General features: G+C 39.4%; 1 pseudogene; it reads right to left on the bottom strand.

Moving 5' to 3' along the window:
- Window positions 1–12,832: 12,832 nt before the first annotated feature.
- On the bottom strand, window positions 12,833–15,362 carry LOC147476471 (uncharacterized; annotated as a pseudogene).
- Window positions 15,363–17,238: the final 1,876 nt, after the last annotated feature.

The raw sequence follows: 17,238 nt of genomic DNA, 5'->3' as shown, positions 1-17,238 counted from the left end.
TCCTCCGCGGCTATTTCTAGTTCTGATTTTTGTAGGTTATTCGAGGTTGTTTCCGGCATTTTTTTTGGAGTGTGTTGTGCGATATGAAGTTTCCTCATATCATCTTAGGAGATGTCATTTGAAGATATGTTCGCCAAGTGACCGCGTATGGATCTTGGTTCCCCATGAGCGTGATTATCTCAGGGGGCATGATGGCGGCCTCTAATGGTAAGCCGATAAACTATATTCTCTTGCACTTACAACTTATTTTTATGAGTATTGTACATTCTTTGAAAGACGGATGGAGAGCATGTGTTCTCCGTCACCGTGAGGATAAGACGATGGATATAACCAAGTTCTTATTGGCGTTTGCCCTTTTTATCTATGCACTGTTGAAATTCAAGACCGGTAGGGTTATTGGGTAGATAATATGTATGTCTACACCTATGAGTTTTTGCATGAGGCTTATAGGGCGGGACTTTTCGTATCGAGGACCAAGGGCAATATAATGTAACCGCCAGTAGCTTGTCCCTTAGCATGGGCATGGTGATGTTTTTATCATGCTAAACATATTAGGGAATGGCGTTTTTCTTACGTGAATGGCCGCCCGCGTGCTACCAACATCTTCCTTGCTTTAGCAATGGGGCGTATGCTCTATGATCTTCCCATACCTTAGTCTCTAGTTTATTTCGAGCTCCACAGTATGAGGCATAAGTATTTTCTTATGCTGTCTTGGATTTTGTCAAATAATGTTATGTTTCTTTTCGGGATTTTTGTACCCCGTTTTTATTTCTATTTCTATTTTTCTTTTCTTTGGATGAAAAATTCTTTTCTTTATTTTCTGAAGCAATTAACTAACTTTTGTTTACATAGGTTTTTCTCTTCTTCTTTCTTCCTCATTCTATTATCAGACTTATCTAAATTGGGTAGGTTGAATTTTTTTTATTTTGTTTTGTTTTGTAACAGGGTAAAGGATTTGTGGTTTATGGAAGCCTAAAGAAACTTTCGAGGGGTACTAGCGGAAAATAATTCATAGGTTTGAATTTTTGGCTATATCAATCCAAAGAGGGCCTAAATTCTCGCTTAGGATATGGTTTAGTGATCAAGCAAGTGGATGTGTGATGTCTCTATCCGGATTTTACTTCTCCCTTGTGTCATTTCTCAAATGTTTCGCTCATATAAGGCTTTTTAGGCTATATTATCACAGATTTGTAGAATAAGTACTCTAGCCTAGATTTCTAAAACTTTCTGCTAACAATCATCGACTACTCATGTAATATATTTATAGATAGATGCAAAGATTATTACCTACATATTAACCTAAGTTTCTAAAAATTATTCTAATGCAAAATCTACGTGAGACTTCTAGATTATTAAGAGCATAGAGAAGGAAAACAATACCAATATGCCTAAGTGTATAGCATGAACTTATTTATTTATATTTTTGAATTTTTGACTAGAAAACAATTGCATATTATACATATTTATATCCTAACAGATGCCTTAATTACACGTATTTCTATGCCCCCCCCCCAAACAAGAAGCATGCTTTGTCGTCAAAGTATTTTAAATAAAGAGGGTAGGAAAAATACCATTGAAACGCGTGAAATTCGTGGAACATCTAAAACAAAGTTAGAACGCACTAATATAGGAAATAAAATTGACGCGAACTCTATAATGAAGTTCTACCCATTATGGGGTTAACAAGAATGAAATTGCTTGGGACATAAGCGGACACTAACTAGAATTAAAACTTACCTTTATCCCAAGCTCATCATCGCCTCATCCTCTTCTTTCTATAAAGAAGTGAGGTTCCTTCAAGGCCCTGCCATGCCATGATAATTTGCCAGGCTTCCCTCCATTTATCATCTATTATTGCTAACCTATTAAGAGCCACTTGTCCGGAGGTGTAGGTGCAACCCGATGAGGTTGTATCCTCCACCCTTGCCAAGTCATTATTACGGAAAGATCGAATAATACTATTGGTGGGTCGCATGCGGTGTCAACCGTAATCCAATCCGCGGAAACGCGTACACAAAAATAGGAAAAGAAACATAGCATAATACGAGAATTAGAACAGGCATAAGAAGGTACTTATGCCTCATGCTATGGATCGAAGCAAACTAGACATCAAGGTTCGGGAAGGTCATGACACATACGTCCCGTGGCTAAAGCAAGAAAGACGCTGCAAGTGGCATCATTCATTCAAAGAAAAACGCCATTCCCTAAAATGTTTAGCATGATCCAAAACATAACAGTTCCTATGTTCATGGACAAAGCTACCAAAGCGGCGTTATATTCCCCTGGTCCTCGATCACGGAAAATGCCTACCCCATAGGACTCATGCAAAAACTCATAAGTGTAGACATACATATTATCTATCCAATAACACCATGGGTCTTGTATTTCAGCGGGCATAGCAAGTCCAAGAACAAATGCTAGCAAGAACCTGGTAATTTCCATTGGTTCATTATCAATGTTGATGGAGAACACTTGTTCTCTATCCGGTCTCTCAAAGAAAATGCAGTTATCGTAAAAATAAGATGTTAGTGTTGGAGAATAAAGTACATCAAGTCTTACCATAAGCGGTTCCCATAACGTTATGTGATAAGCCTGTGAAACCAAGCACCATAAGTAGTGCTTTGGAACAAATCTTCAAAAGACTGTTTGAATCAATGTAGGAGATGTCATCTAAAAAATTACGCTGGAATAGCTGCAAATGATCCAGAACAACCCTTGAAAACTGAATTTTTTGGTCCACGGAAGTCAGGCACGAGTGCGCTCTACTTAGGTGCGCGAAAGGCTCAAGAAGATTTTGGAATTCCAAGTGTTTGAGCACGAGTCGCGTTCACCTTGAAAAGGCGCCTCCTCATACAGCGCCAGTAGCTCAAGGTGCTTGAAGAGCTAAAAAATGAGGCTAAACGTGGGAAACATGGGATTGAAAGGTGAGTGATGGAAGTTAGGTGTAGTGTGGGTTGTGAGTGTAGAATGAATGAAGTTTATATAGGTTTTAAGTTGCTAAAACGGATCGGGAGTTGCCAAAAGTTTTTACGGCGGTTCCGGAAAATACTAAAATTTCCAACCTTGAAAACGGAAACAACTCATATTCTTGATTCTAAAACAAACCTAGTATCTTTTAGGTTGAATTTAGGATAGAATCTACCTATTTTATCGAGATTTCATTCTACCATGATACTTATTCATAGATATGCCTAATCGGCTATGTTTTCACCTTGACTCCGCAATATATTCTAACACGAGGGTCATATAAAAATCATGTTGGAATAGATAACACCACCCCCAAACAATTTGGGAAGATGGGATCAATATGAAACAACCACGCACAATGAAAATAACCACATTATATTAAAATTTTCATTCGAAGTACATTTCACTACAAAATTCAAATTACGGAATTAAACTTACATTAAAATAAATAACAATAATGAAACTATAAATAAAAAAAAAAAAAAACATCAAACGATACTATCCCTAACCACTTCTTGGTATCGGAGGAGAGGGCACACGCCGGAGATGGCTCCCCGAGCTCCCCCGATGGGCCGCACCATTAGCCTTTTCGGGCGACGGCGCTTCGTGCCTCGATGGTGTGTCCTCAGAAGGAGAATCCTCGTGAGGTGGGAATCGTGCAAGCATGTCGGCCCGGAACGGCGTTGAGCTTCTTGCTCGCCCTCATCTCTTCCCACCGCCGTCCTCCCTCCTCTAGGTACGGATCTCGAAATTATGGTGGATAGTTGCACAGCCGAGTCCGAGGTCTTCGCAGATAGTGTTGAGTGAACGCATGCCACGATGAATCACAGCCATGCGTTCTGCATCTGGCCAACACCTCTCTAAGGCATCCGCATCAAAACAAGTCAAGTCCTCCTCATCCTCCGAGGCATTCTCATTTCCCCGTCCTCCTCGGCATTCTCATTTCCACCATCCTCCTCGCCCCTACCCTATCCTCGAGGCAACCTCCAACTCGTTGGACACAATCCTTATAGATCGCGAGGATTTTGGTGTAGGGTGATGTAAGACCTATCGGACGCCAGAGCTGCTCTCAACTTCAAAGATGATCTTGGTTATCAACCACGGGAGAGGTGCAAATGGACTTCCCTACTCCCCTAATCATGCTAAGCAAAACTCCAAGATCTGAGAACTCGTGATTACTTACGCTCCGGAGTATCCATAAAATGTGGAGGCGCGTTTAGACCGATGTCGCCGACCTTCTCCTTCCCGGACGTTCGACCAATCCACTGAAATGTAGCCACCGGTTGGTCCCCGGATGCTGGTGAACACAATCTTGCGAAGTTCGCATTGTAGTTCCTTCCGATGAATCGTCCGCACGCATCAACGGCTCTACCCCATTATATTGGGACTCGTAGCGTGACATCGGATGGATTCTAGGCGGAATGCCTGGAATCTCACCAACAACCCAGTAGTTACTTCCTTCCTCCTCTTCGCCACCATAACAAAAATTCTATGCCCCTCCACCTCCCTCGTGTTGTAAAACCGTCGGACTAAGTTTTCGTGGTAAAAGGCTTCGGTCGAGTACCACAAGCTATTCCAGTCTCTACTGATCATTTCGTCACCATAAAATAGCACGAAGTGGTCGCCAGTAAATGCTTGCTCCGGCAAGATTCGACGTTGTTGAGCCATTAGAGTGTTTGGAATGTAGTGGGGGTTGGAATTTAAGTCAACCGAATGAAACAACCAGTGGTGGTGGCGCGGTAGTGGCGCGACAGCTTAAATTTTTTTAATTTTCGTGGGTTTTTGGTGATGTAAGTTGGTGGATTTGGTGGTGGTTTGGTTTTAGAGAAGATTTGAACTTGATTTGAATCTGGGCGTGGGTTTAATTAGGTTTCTTTTTAAATTTTTGGATTTAGGTTTTGAAGTTTTGGTTTTTGTTTGATAATGGCGGTTTGAGAAGATGAAGGACGACTGTTGGTGTGGAGCAAGGGCGCGGGTGCGCTGCAGGTGCACGCGAGTTGAGCCCAAGCCCAATTCGAAATTTTCTAATTTTTCGATTTTTCGTGCCACTTCAAACTAATATTGTCGCTTCATTACCGGTCCGATTTTTGCGAATGAGATATGGAAATGATCAGGAGAGAATTTCCAATCCAATGATCCATAAAACACTCTATTCCGACCATGGGTGACATATAAGATAGTGGAAAATGCCTCGAAGTGCGTGCATGACATACGTTATGCGAACAAATGAACTCTAAATTCATAGATTATGTCAACCCGAATCGAAATACAATTAAACGGCCTAAGCAACTCTAATGGGACCTAAACATTATAGGACAGAAACACGAACACCCCACCCCCAAACAAATTTTTTACAACAAAGTTTAGAATTTTTTTTTTTTTAAGTGGATCTTTTAAAGTCAGATTCCCGAGACTTCCTAGATTACTATGTTTATTTATATATATATATATATATATATATATATATATATATACTTTTATAATGAAAAACAATAAGCAAGAAAGACATAATTCACCCCATAGAGAAACATGACTCAAAAATCCGAGAAAACATGCAAGAGTGGAAAACGTGAATTATGTTAAACGTGGACTTAGGATCCGGTACTTACAGCCACACACTCCATAAGGAGGGCCCGGTTACCTTAATGGTGCACTCACCAATATCTGGAAATGAAAGGAATGCACCAAACACAACAAATTGAGTCATTTATAGTCAGATACTCGAGACTTTATCTAACATATGTATGAATATGCAGTTTATCATATATCAACAACCGAAATAGTTGTGGATCATTCCATAAATAAATATCACAAAAAACATATCCAAACACAATCAAGCACCAAGATTTCCTATGACGCAACCTAGTGAAATGAAAGCGAAGTCGGATAAACCTATAACGTAAGCTAGCATGCACCTTCTTTTTCATCTTTGAGCGAGAGGGTGTCCTAGTGAATAAGTGTAGAAAAGTGAATGGTTGTGGAAGATATGGTGGATACGGATAAGTTGTAGAAGGAAAGCATGTAAACAATGAGGATGTAGGTTTAGCACAAAACTCATTCATGGTGTAGGTAGGACCTTATTTTCAAGTCTGAAAATGAAGGTGTCAAATGCTTTGTTCTTACCAAGTATTTGTTTACTTTAGGTGGATTTAAAAATTATGAAGCCTAAGAAACAAAAGGATCGAGTGCAAACTCGAGATCCCTTTGAAAGGGTGGAAAGAGGGGAGTCGAACTGGATGTTGTGCAAAGTAGTTCTTGATTGGGTAAATCATCACCTGCTCTAAGAAACTCATCGAATTCCTCATCTAGATTGGTCATATCCACGTTACTATGATAGTCCTCTATATCTTTGAGAAAGTTATCTATGTCATCCTCATCCGTAATATGTGTATCGACTAGTGTAGGGATGAAAATGTTGGAGTCTGAACTTCCAAAGGAAAGAATTTTGGGCATATGATTATCAGGGAACGTGTTGTTGAAATAATCTCGAGCAAAGCTCTCGATCATGCTAACCTCTCCATCCATAGACGAATCTGGTAAATGTGTCTTTGTTTTAAAAATATTTACTTCAACAACAAGATGGCCAAAAGACATGGACATCGAACCATCGCGGCAATTAATGAGCACATTAGCAGTTGCCAGGAAAGGATGCCCTAAGATGATCAGGACAGAGTCGTTAGCGACTTCTGTATCGAGGATGACAAAATCAGCCGGATAGTAAAAATCCTAAACTTTTACCAACACATTTTCGACTACACCCTTAGGATACTTAATAGACTGATTAGCTAATTGCAACGTCATTTTAGTGGGTTGCATCTCGTCTAGACCTATTTGTCTATACAAATAAAACGGAAGTAAGTTAACACTAGCCCCCATGTCTAATAACGCGGTCGTCAAGATAAGAATCTCCTAAGGTGCATTTATGCGATGGGGCCTTCCGGGTCCTTGTACTTAACAATTCCATTATGTTCAGATAGAGTTGGGAATTGTTCTGTTAAAAAGGTGTCTTTTAGTATATTGGTCTTACGCCTAGTAGTACACAACTCCTTAAGAAACTTAGCATGGTGTGGTAGCTTTTTAATAGCTTCGAGGAAGGGAAGGTTTATAGTTAGATTTTTGAAAACGTCCTTAATCTCCTCATAATTAGTATCCCTAGTTAACACGGCTAATTTTTATAGAAACGGTGGTTTCTGTCTATATTTAGCAATGGTATCACCTGGATGTTTAACCGTGGCTTTCTGTTTCTTAGGTTGTGTTATAACTGGTACCTCTACAATGGTAGGCTCTTCGGTTTCTATTTCGGGTATCTAGTAAAATAGCGGGGTGTAGGGACTCTTGGTGGGGTAACTATAGGCATAGTTACTTTGTTATCAACCACTCTGCCGAGCGAGAGTGGTGATGGCTTTAGCTCACCTACATTTTCATATTCATTACTAGTATTATCGGTTACCTCAAAGGCTGTGTTTGTTGTTTTAGGATTAGGTATTGCGTGACACGGAAACACACCTTTGGGTTGGGCTTTATCTTGGGCCAACTGTTGGCTTAAATTATTAACCGATTGTAGAAGTTTGGTTAGATTGAGCCATGGTTTGGAAAAGTTTTGGCTCACTTGTATGAAGGTGTCAAGGCGATCCGGTTGTGTGGATGTAGTAGTCACGCGGTGGTGTGACCGAACTATTTCGTGAATTATTTATGGGTGGCGGATTTTGATAATTATTATTTACCTAACGATACCTCTATTAGCATTATAATTATTATAACTACCTTGACCTTGTGCTTGACCTTGTCGAGGTTGCACTTGGTTGTTATAATTATTAAAATTACCCGACCACATCCTTGTCATGGTGGAACTTGGTTAAAACCGTCGTTGGCCTAACATATTGATTATTGTACCACGGAGGTGTGGCGTGTTGGTTATTTCTCCAACCAAAGTTGGGATTTTGTCTCCAAGGGCTTAGGTTCACTATTAATGGAACAAGCCTGTTCATAGGCTATAGGGCCGCTGGAAGTCGGGGATGCTTTCGGGGCTCAAATGTAAACTACATGGATTTGAATTTACATTCATGACGGGGATATGCTTTTGTTGAACGTAAATGGCCTCTACCTTTTTAGTGAGTGATTCGATTAGAGTTTTAAGCTCGGGATCGTGTTTAATTTCAAACATCTTGGCCTTAACTGTATTTGAAGAACTAAGCGGAGGCCGGTGGATATCGTCACTACCCCCAATTGTTATTTAAGCTTTAGTTTGATCCTCTAAAAATTTATAAGCCTCCGAGGCTCCTTTGCTTAAGAAACTACCCCATTCATTATGTCTAGGACTTCTTTATGGTGGTGTAGAAGTCCTTTGAAAAAGGCACGAACTAACGTGTCTTTAAGCTAAGTTATGATGTGGACACTCTATAAGGAGATCGGTGAAGCGATTCCAAGCCTCTAAAATGATTCATGAGGATTTTGTCGAAAAGAATGAATCTTGGAAAGCATCTCATCCGTCTTTAGGGGTGGGTAAAATGTTCCATAAACAGCTGAACAAGTTTAGCCCACGAGTCCACGAAATTAAGGCGTTTGGGCGGTTAACCAAGACGCCTTATCGGCTAAGGTGAAAGGAAATACCACTGAGTTTAATTTGTTCCGCACCAACCGTAGGATGGTGGAATGTTGTTAGGACTTGTTCAATCCCTACGATGTCTGCCGATAAGGTTTTCATGGTCTAACCCATGAAAAGCGGGTAACAAATTAAAATATTTGGGGGATTCGAAATCCCCACTGGAGTCTGCTAGAGCGATGCAAGATTTGGGGCTATCGCTCGAGGCTTTATAAAAGTCCGAGAGAGGAGTCTCTCCTTAAGTCGGGCATTGTGTCGGGTGGTGTGTGTGAAATAGTAGCTAGAGGTGTAGTGGGTGGTATACTAGATAGAATTGTTTGTTGACGTTATTGTGTAATTACGTTTGGTGTTTTTGTTTGACCAGACCTTAATCTCATACAAGGCTAAGACCAAATTTAGCTAAACACATCAACACTCCAAACAATTCTGATATACTAGTATAAACCTCTAACAGGAGATGCGAGGTGTGGAAGAAAGGAATACCTGATTGCGTCCTTGCTTCGCTTATGAATAGCGTCTTGTTTACACGTGTTCAGTGTATATAACTAGTTAGAACACTGAAAAACTTGAAAAATCGAAGTTCGAATCAAACCTGTGGAAATCCGGCAAAATCAGCTTAGGGTGCGGGTGCGCTCACTTTGGGCGCGGGTCGCGCTCAGTGTAATTTCAAGTTATAGGGGTTTAGGGCGGTCATTGCTTTCGAGATGGGGGGGTCGGCTCAAGGTTCCAGTATGGTGCGAGTCGCTTCGCTTTGAAGCGATCAAGGCCGTATATTTTTCGCGGAACTTTTCAATGTTGAAACGGACAACCACAGTATGAATCAAACAAGGGTGGGTGGGTTTAATGGGACTTTAAGAAAAGTACTTATACTACGAAAACAATGCGAAAGTGAAACTAAGATGGCAGCGGCGCCATTTGATAAAACATAAAATTGATAAAAGTTTACCTACGAAATGAACGATGAAACTCAAAACGTAAGTAAACTAAACTATTCTATGTGCCTATATTTTATCAAAGATTCTACTCTCAATCCCATGAGATATAGTGGAGTAGATGATTCGTTCCACTCCTAGTCCTTCCACATGCTGTGTTCTCTACGTATAAGTAATCTACTCTAAGTCTAATGAGAGATTTACGAAAAGGCAACTAGACTACGATGCAACTACCCACAAGATGTAACTAGTCTACTATTAGAACAACTATGGGAATGCTACATCGATTCTATGATAAGGAGTTAGAGGGGGGTTGATTCCACCTTAACTCGACTTAATCCTACTAACGATGAATCGTCGTAATCCGAATTGAATCGCTTTCGCAACAACTGGTTACTCCTAATCCCTAATTACACATGGCATTTCTACCAATTCATAACTAGCATGTGAACGATTACACCCATTCTCATGGTGAACTAATCATTTCTAGAGTGGAAAGGAAATTACGATGACTCTACGATAATCGGAATCAAGCTTTCATCAAGGCTTCTCAACCCCTCTAATGGGGTTTAGCCGGAAATCATCACGCTATCATTCCCAAAGGAATTCAAACAAGACATGATATAAAGATTGAAACTTTGCTTGTTTAAACTCAATTCAAAACTACTAATGCAATAATTGAATTAAACTAATAATGACAATTAATTGAATCTACGAATTGAAACTAAACAATTAATGGAAATGAAACTAACTTATGGAGAACACTATTTTATTAATCTAATGAATAATAAAACAATGATTCAAATACTAAATTAATAATCTAACTAATCTAAGTCTAGCTATCTACGTAATAAGGGAAATTAGATCTACACAATTGTAAATGACAAGAATCGAAATTGACAAACTAGCTATTTTATTAATCAAACTAATTAAGAATAATGATTCTAAGAGTTTAATCTAAAACAAGAATTGAATTTAAACTAAACTTAATTTTATTACATGAAAACTAGATCTATAATTATCTATAGTTTTAGGTCTAACTAGCTACCATTAACAAAGAGTTAAGCTTTGGTTTTTATACTTTCAGATCCAAAAATCATGCATGGGCTTGGAGCCATGTTTTGGGCCAGAGAATCAGGCCCAAAACCCAATTCTTTCAGTCCAAAAAGGCCTCTTCAGCTGCAGTTGGCTTCAACAGACCTTTCGTCCACTTCTGCTCCTCTGATTGGATCAAGGCTTAAACCATTGGAAAGCTCTTTCTGAGCCGGTCGTTTTGATATAAGTTAGGCCCCATTCCAAGGTTTGAGTCCAAAGATACGGCCTTTGGAAGTTCTGCTGACTTGTGTGTTGTTTCTACCCGCGTCGACTTTTCAGCTTTTGACCGGGCTTTAGAAAGGCTTTGTTTTCTTGAATCTTGGCCTTTAATCATGGAACTCCTTAGTAACCGACCTTTGCTCCTTTATCTCGCTAAAGTGGCATATTTCTGCACATAATGGACTTTGAAGCCTGAAATACATAAAAACATGTAATCAGTGTTAACTCTTAATTATTACTCATATAATTGGTCTAAAAGTATGACTGTTACAGGGTTAAAACTACAGTTTTGGGCTCTTATCAGCTCTCCCTGATCCGCGGCTCTAATTTGATGCGGACTTTTCGTCCTTGAATATCTCTTTCTCCCAAATTGTGTTTAGTATGATTGCTGAATTTACGCATAAGGGTGAAATTTACTTTCCAAAAGTGCCATTGTATTATATATTTACAAACAGCTCCAGTGTGTCGTTCTGGATTTTCATTACATTCAAACGTTGAATTTTTTTAACATTCTCACATTCCACGGCTTTTCTAGTACTTTTCCTTCCGCTATCCGCAGCTTGTAAGTGCCAGCTCCTCCTACGTCGACTACTGTATAGGGCCCCTCCCAGTTCAAGCCCAGTTTTCCATTGTTCTCTTTCTTGGTACTGTGTATCACTCGTCGCAGCACGAAATCCCCTATTCTGAACTGTTGTGGCTTGAATTTTTTATTATACCGTCTCTAAAGGCATCGGTGATATTCCTCTAGTTTGATTCGCGTCGCGTCTATTCTCTCTTCTGCTAAAGTCATATCCACTACCAGTATGCTCTCATTCAGTCCCGTTTCCACCGCTCTTGTCCGCGTTGTGGCTGCCACCATTTCCGAGGGGATCACGGCCTCGACTCCGTAAGCTAAAGAGAAGGGAGTTTCCCCGTTTGACATTCGAGGCGTTGTCATGTAGGCCCAGAGAACATGACTCAGCTTATCTACCCACGCCTTTCTTATCTTCTAGCTTTCTTTTGAGATTGTTCATAATAGTCTTGTTAGAAGATTCCGCTTGCCCGTTGCCTTCTGGATTGTATGGAGCTGAGAACCCTTGCTTCACCTTGTACGCTTGTAAGAATGCCTGCACTTTGGATCCTGTGAACTGGGTTCCATTGTCCGCAATGATAATATATGACAACCCAAATCTACAGATGATATTCTCCCATAAGAATTTGATCACTTGTGCTTCCTTGACCTGTTGCAGGGATACTGCCTCGATCCATTTGGTGAAATAGTATGTGGCTGCTAACATGAATCTCCTTTTGCCGCTAGCCATGGGCAGCGAACCCACTATATCCATTGCCCACATCGCGAAGGGCCACGGACTAGACACACTATGTAGTGGCTCTGTTAGCGCAAAGATCATCCGAGCAAAATCTCATTTATCACACCGCTTAGCATAGTTCACGGCATCCCCTTCATGTGTGGCCAAAAGTAGCCCCTCAAGATCAATCGGTCGCCGTTGTTACGCCAACCGAATGACTTCCATAGTCTCCCCCATGTAACTCCGCCAGCACCTCTATGGCCAGCTTCGGCCCGAGACACTTCAACAAAGGCCCATTAAAATTCTTCTTATTACCAATACTTGATGTGTTCACTTCGCTAACCGCTGACATTTGTTATGCCCTCACTCGTCGAGTTACACCTGGCGTCATAGCTATACACGCAAAACTTAAATTTGATAAAAAACAATTGATATCAAATGGCACATAATCTAAATACAATAATAAAGCACATTAAAAGTCATATATAAAAAAATTAATATAGCATTAAAATGGAGAGTTTCAATTCTTAATATATAAGCATGTACCGACTTAGCACCTAAATAGATCCAACAACAAAACTATGACTTAATGTAATGCAATCCAAACAACCTGTCCTAGCTAGAATATGCTTTAGAATGTGAATGCATTTAACACACACATATATATATATATATATATATATATATATATATATATATATATATATATATATATATAGATATATAGATTACCAACATACAAAATGGATAATGAAGTTTTTCATTAAGTCAATGTCTGTATCATCATCACTGGATACGACATGCTCCTCTTCAGAACAATACTCTATTAATGTGTCATCTATTTCATCATCTTTCTCGTCAATAATGAAATTGTTATCGGTTTGATGACTTTCCATAGCGGCCATGACCACATTAGCATCAACTTCGTTTGGGTCCAAATCCTCCCTATCTAGACGTATGGGTGTGAATGGTGCATTTTGAACCCCGCTGCTGCTTGCTTCATGAGTTTGATCAAGTTGGACATTGTCGATATTCACCCCAACCTGCTCTTCCTGTTGATATGCTACATCACTACTTGCTTCTTCTTTCTCTGGAACATCAAACGTGTTTCGAGGCTTTGTCTTTTGCACAACTTTCCAACCAACACCTAATTTGGTATCATCGACGTAAAAGACTTGACATGCTTGCATGGCTAAGACAAACTGGTCTTCTTTATACCACGTCTTGGAGCCATTAATACTAGTAAAGTGACCATCCGTTTGAATCCCCGTCCTTCTATTATCAACATCATACCAATCACATTTGAAAAGATAAACTCGATTCCCAAATAGATAACTAACCTCAAAAACATTAGTTAACACACCATACAAGTCAATCTCTTCTCCTTGGTGTTCCCCTTTTACTTCAACACCACTATTTTGGGTTCGGAGATTTTTTTCTCGATCCTTGGTGTGAAACCTAATCCCATTAACAATGCATCCGCTATACCGTTTCACACGTTTATCAGGCCCACATGCCAATGAATATAATTCATCTGTCGCTTCAGAGGAGTTCTCACTGCGTAATACTTGCATCTATTCATAAAATTAGTACACCAAATTAGGAAAACATAATTAGCATATTATCCAAGTTCATAACCATTGTATAAAAAGTAGCAATCTGAGCTCTTACACGCTTTTTAAACCAACTAGGAAACAACATTTCTTGTTTCTCATGTAAGTTATTGTGAGCTTTGCATTTCAAGCTCATCATGTGTTGACTGCATGCATATCAAATATATATAAACTTAATAACTCAGAGTAGTTGATGATGATAAAAAAAAGACTCGGTAAGCTAAATGCAATAAAACTTACTCTAAATATGTTGAAATTTCTTCAGAATTATTCAACACATAGTAATGAGCCTTGGCATAGTCTTTTGGATCAAGAATGGAACTTGTATAGGCTCCCAAAGGCCAAACATTCTGTGTGAAAACAGGAAATCCAACCTGTTGATTCTCATTACCACCATCATAGTTTCGTTCTTCACGATTGAACCGAGTTTCAACTCCTTGAAGATACATGGAGCAAAACGTGAGACATTCGATGTCTACATACATATCCAAAGAATTGAACCTTCGGGGCGAGCTTTATTTCGAACATATTGTTTTAGCGTGTGTAGATACCTGTTTACATATAACACACACATGTAATATATATATAGTAAATAAAAACTTGAACATGCTAATTTCAAATTAAATAAATTACAAACCGTAAACCTCACCTTTCAATAGGATACATCCACCTATACTGCACTGGTCCTCCAAGTATCGCTTCACGTGGCAAGTGGATAGCCAAATGGACCATTACATCAAAGAATGCGGGGAGGAAATATTTGTTCGAGCTTACAAAGTATCACCGCAATGTCCTTTTCCATTTTCTCTAATACTTCCAATTTTAAAGTCTTGCAACATAACTCTTTAAAGAACATTCCCAACTCAACCAATGCAATGGCTACATCATTGGGCACAAAACCACGTATTGCAATTGGGAGAAGTTGTTGCAAGAGCACATGACGATCATGACTTTTCATTCCTGTTATCTTACCATCTTTAGCATTTGCACATCTAGAAATGTTAGATGCATAGCCATCGGGAAACTTCACCGACTTCAACCACTTTCAAAAAGATTTTTCTCTCAAGATGACAATGTGTAGCATGCTTTGCATTACAAACTTATCACCTCTTGGGATTAGATGCAACTCTTTTCTTATACCCAATGCGGCCAAATCTAATCGAGCTTTTCTTGAATCTTTTGTTTTGCTATCTATATCTAACAATGTCCCCACTACATTGTCATAGATGTTCTTCTCAACATGCATAACATCCAAGTTGTGTCGTAGCTTAAGAGTGTCCCAATACGGTAACTCAAAAAATATGCTTTTCTTTGTCCAATTCAACTCCATCTCAGTACGCTTTCTCTTCTTGTTAGGCGGGGGCTTTCCGAATTTCTGAAGAGGTTCTACATAGTTCACCTGTGATAACAATTCATCCCTAGACAACTCTGTAGGTGGCAACCTACTCTCCTTATTTCCATCAAATAAGTGTTTGCCACGAGTTCTCCAAGGATGCCTTGGCTGCAGAAAACGACGATTGGCTATATAACACAACTTTCGCCATTCTTTAAATACATGGAAACTCGTATCCTTGTTACAATTAGGGCAAGCCGGTTTCCTTTTCGTGCTCCAACCGGATAAATTACCTAGTCTTTGGAAAATCATTTATAGTCCATAACACCTGCGGCATGCAACCCAAATGTTTCCTTTGCTAATGCATCATCACGTCTCCACCCCATCATTCCATAACTCTTTTAGTTCATCAATCAAAGGTCGTAAATAGACATCGATATCATTCCCAGGCGATGTAGGCCCTGGGATCAGTAGGCACATGAAGGTGAATGGTTCTTTCATACACTTCCATGGTGGTAAATTATACGGCATAACCAGTACCGGCCACATACTATATTGGCTGCTTATATTCCCAAACGGGTTAAATCCATCGCTTGCAAGACCAAGGCGAACATTGCGAGGATCATTGGCAAACCACTCATGTTCCTTGTCAAAATCACCCCAAGCTTTAGAATCTGCTGGGTGTCTAAGTACGTTCTTCTCATGCTCAAGTTTTTCTTTATGCCATCTCATATCTGCAGCATTAACCCTCGACATGAATAGCCTCTTGAGCCTTGGTTTAAGTGGAAAGTAACGCAACACCTTCTGTGGTATTTTTTTAGTCTTGCCTTCGAAGACTTGATACCTCGGCTCATTACATTCTGGACAATTTTGAAGATTTTCATTTTCTTTCCAAAACAACACACAATCATACTTGCATGCATGGATTGAGATATAACCAAGTCCCAAGTTACGCATTAATGCCTTCACCTCGTAATGGGACTTTGGGAGTGTCTCACCTTCAGGCAATATTGCTTTAATCAACTGGAGAATCATAGTGAATGATTTGTTACTCCAGCGATTGATTATCTTCAAATGAAGCGGCTTTACGACACAATCTAACTTTGAAGATTTACAGCCTGGATACAAAGGTTGACATGCTTCACTCAAAAGTTCATCAAATGGATCTATATTACCTCCCCGATTCCTATATTCCACATTAGGCACCAGATTATCAATGTGTATTGGAGCCTGCTAATCTTCACACATGTCATCCATCCATCAAACTGTACCCCCTTCACCAACATCATCGTCATCATCGTCACTTTGTTCCTCATAGTCTTCTCCATGAAAAACCCAACGGGTGTAATTCTTGTCCATGCCGTAAAAGGTCTAGATCGTCTTTTACCTTGTCGATGTGCTTATAATTCCTATTTTTGCATTGTTTGCATGGACATCTAGTCCTGCCTGCCTAAATCAGATGACCACAAGCAATCTCAACAAAATCTATAATTCCTTTTTATAGTCGCCTAAACCTATTAAGCGATTGCATCCAACTCTTATCCATTTCTAGTAATCAAAGAAGAAAACATGAATCAAGTATGTTGCACCTTTAATAAATATGGCAAAGGAAACATATCTCACCAAAGGGAAAAAAAATACTTGTACACGTCACATGGTAGAACAAAACAACACTACTAGATTAAAATGAGGAAAAAATATCGCAATCACTCGATCTATTATCATACTTAAGCTGGTATGAATAATTGAAACTACTGTATAAGGACAATTTGACTTGCTGCAATCCACAATAGAGCTTATATTTGACTTGTTGCATCCAAATTTAATCATAAAAGGTAATAAATGTATATATCTTATTTATATAGTAGCTCTTCATGACTACTTCTCAAGCTAATCCCTAATTCCTTTTTGATACGCTGGCCAAAACCTATTTGGCAATTGCATCCAACTCTTATCCATTTCCGTGTTCCCTATTACGAGATAATAATTGTACATCACAAAATAAGAAAACCCAAACATTTAAACTAACCAAGGACAGTCCATTAACAATCCAACTTCCTACACCACTATTGATAGAAATTAATTTAGGCATGCATATAAGAATATACGAACAATTACCAGAAATAATGTGTAATTTAACTTCACAAAGTGGTCTTGTATTCAAGATTGCATTCAATCAAACTTCTAC

The sequence above is a fragment of the Coptis chinensis genome, chromosome 9 (assembly GCF_015680905.1).
Source record: "Coptis chinensis isolate HL-2020 chromosome 9, ASM1568090v1, whole genome shotgun sequence".
Classification (NCBI taxonomy): domain Eukaryota; kingdom Viridiplantae; phylum Streptophyta; class Magnoliopsida; order Ranunculales; family Ranunculaceae; genus Coptis; species Coptis chinensis.
The sequence above is the reverse complement of the archived record's forward strand: the minus strand, read 5'-3'. Positions and strand labels throughout refer to the sequence as shown.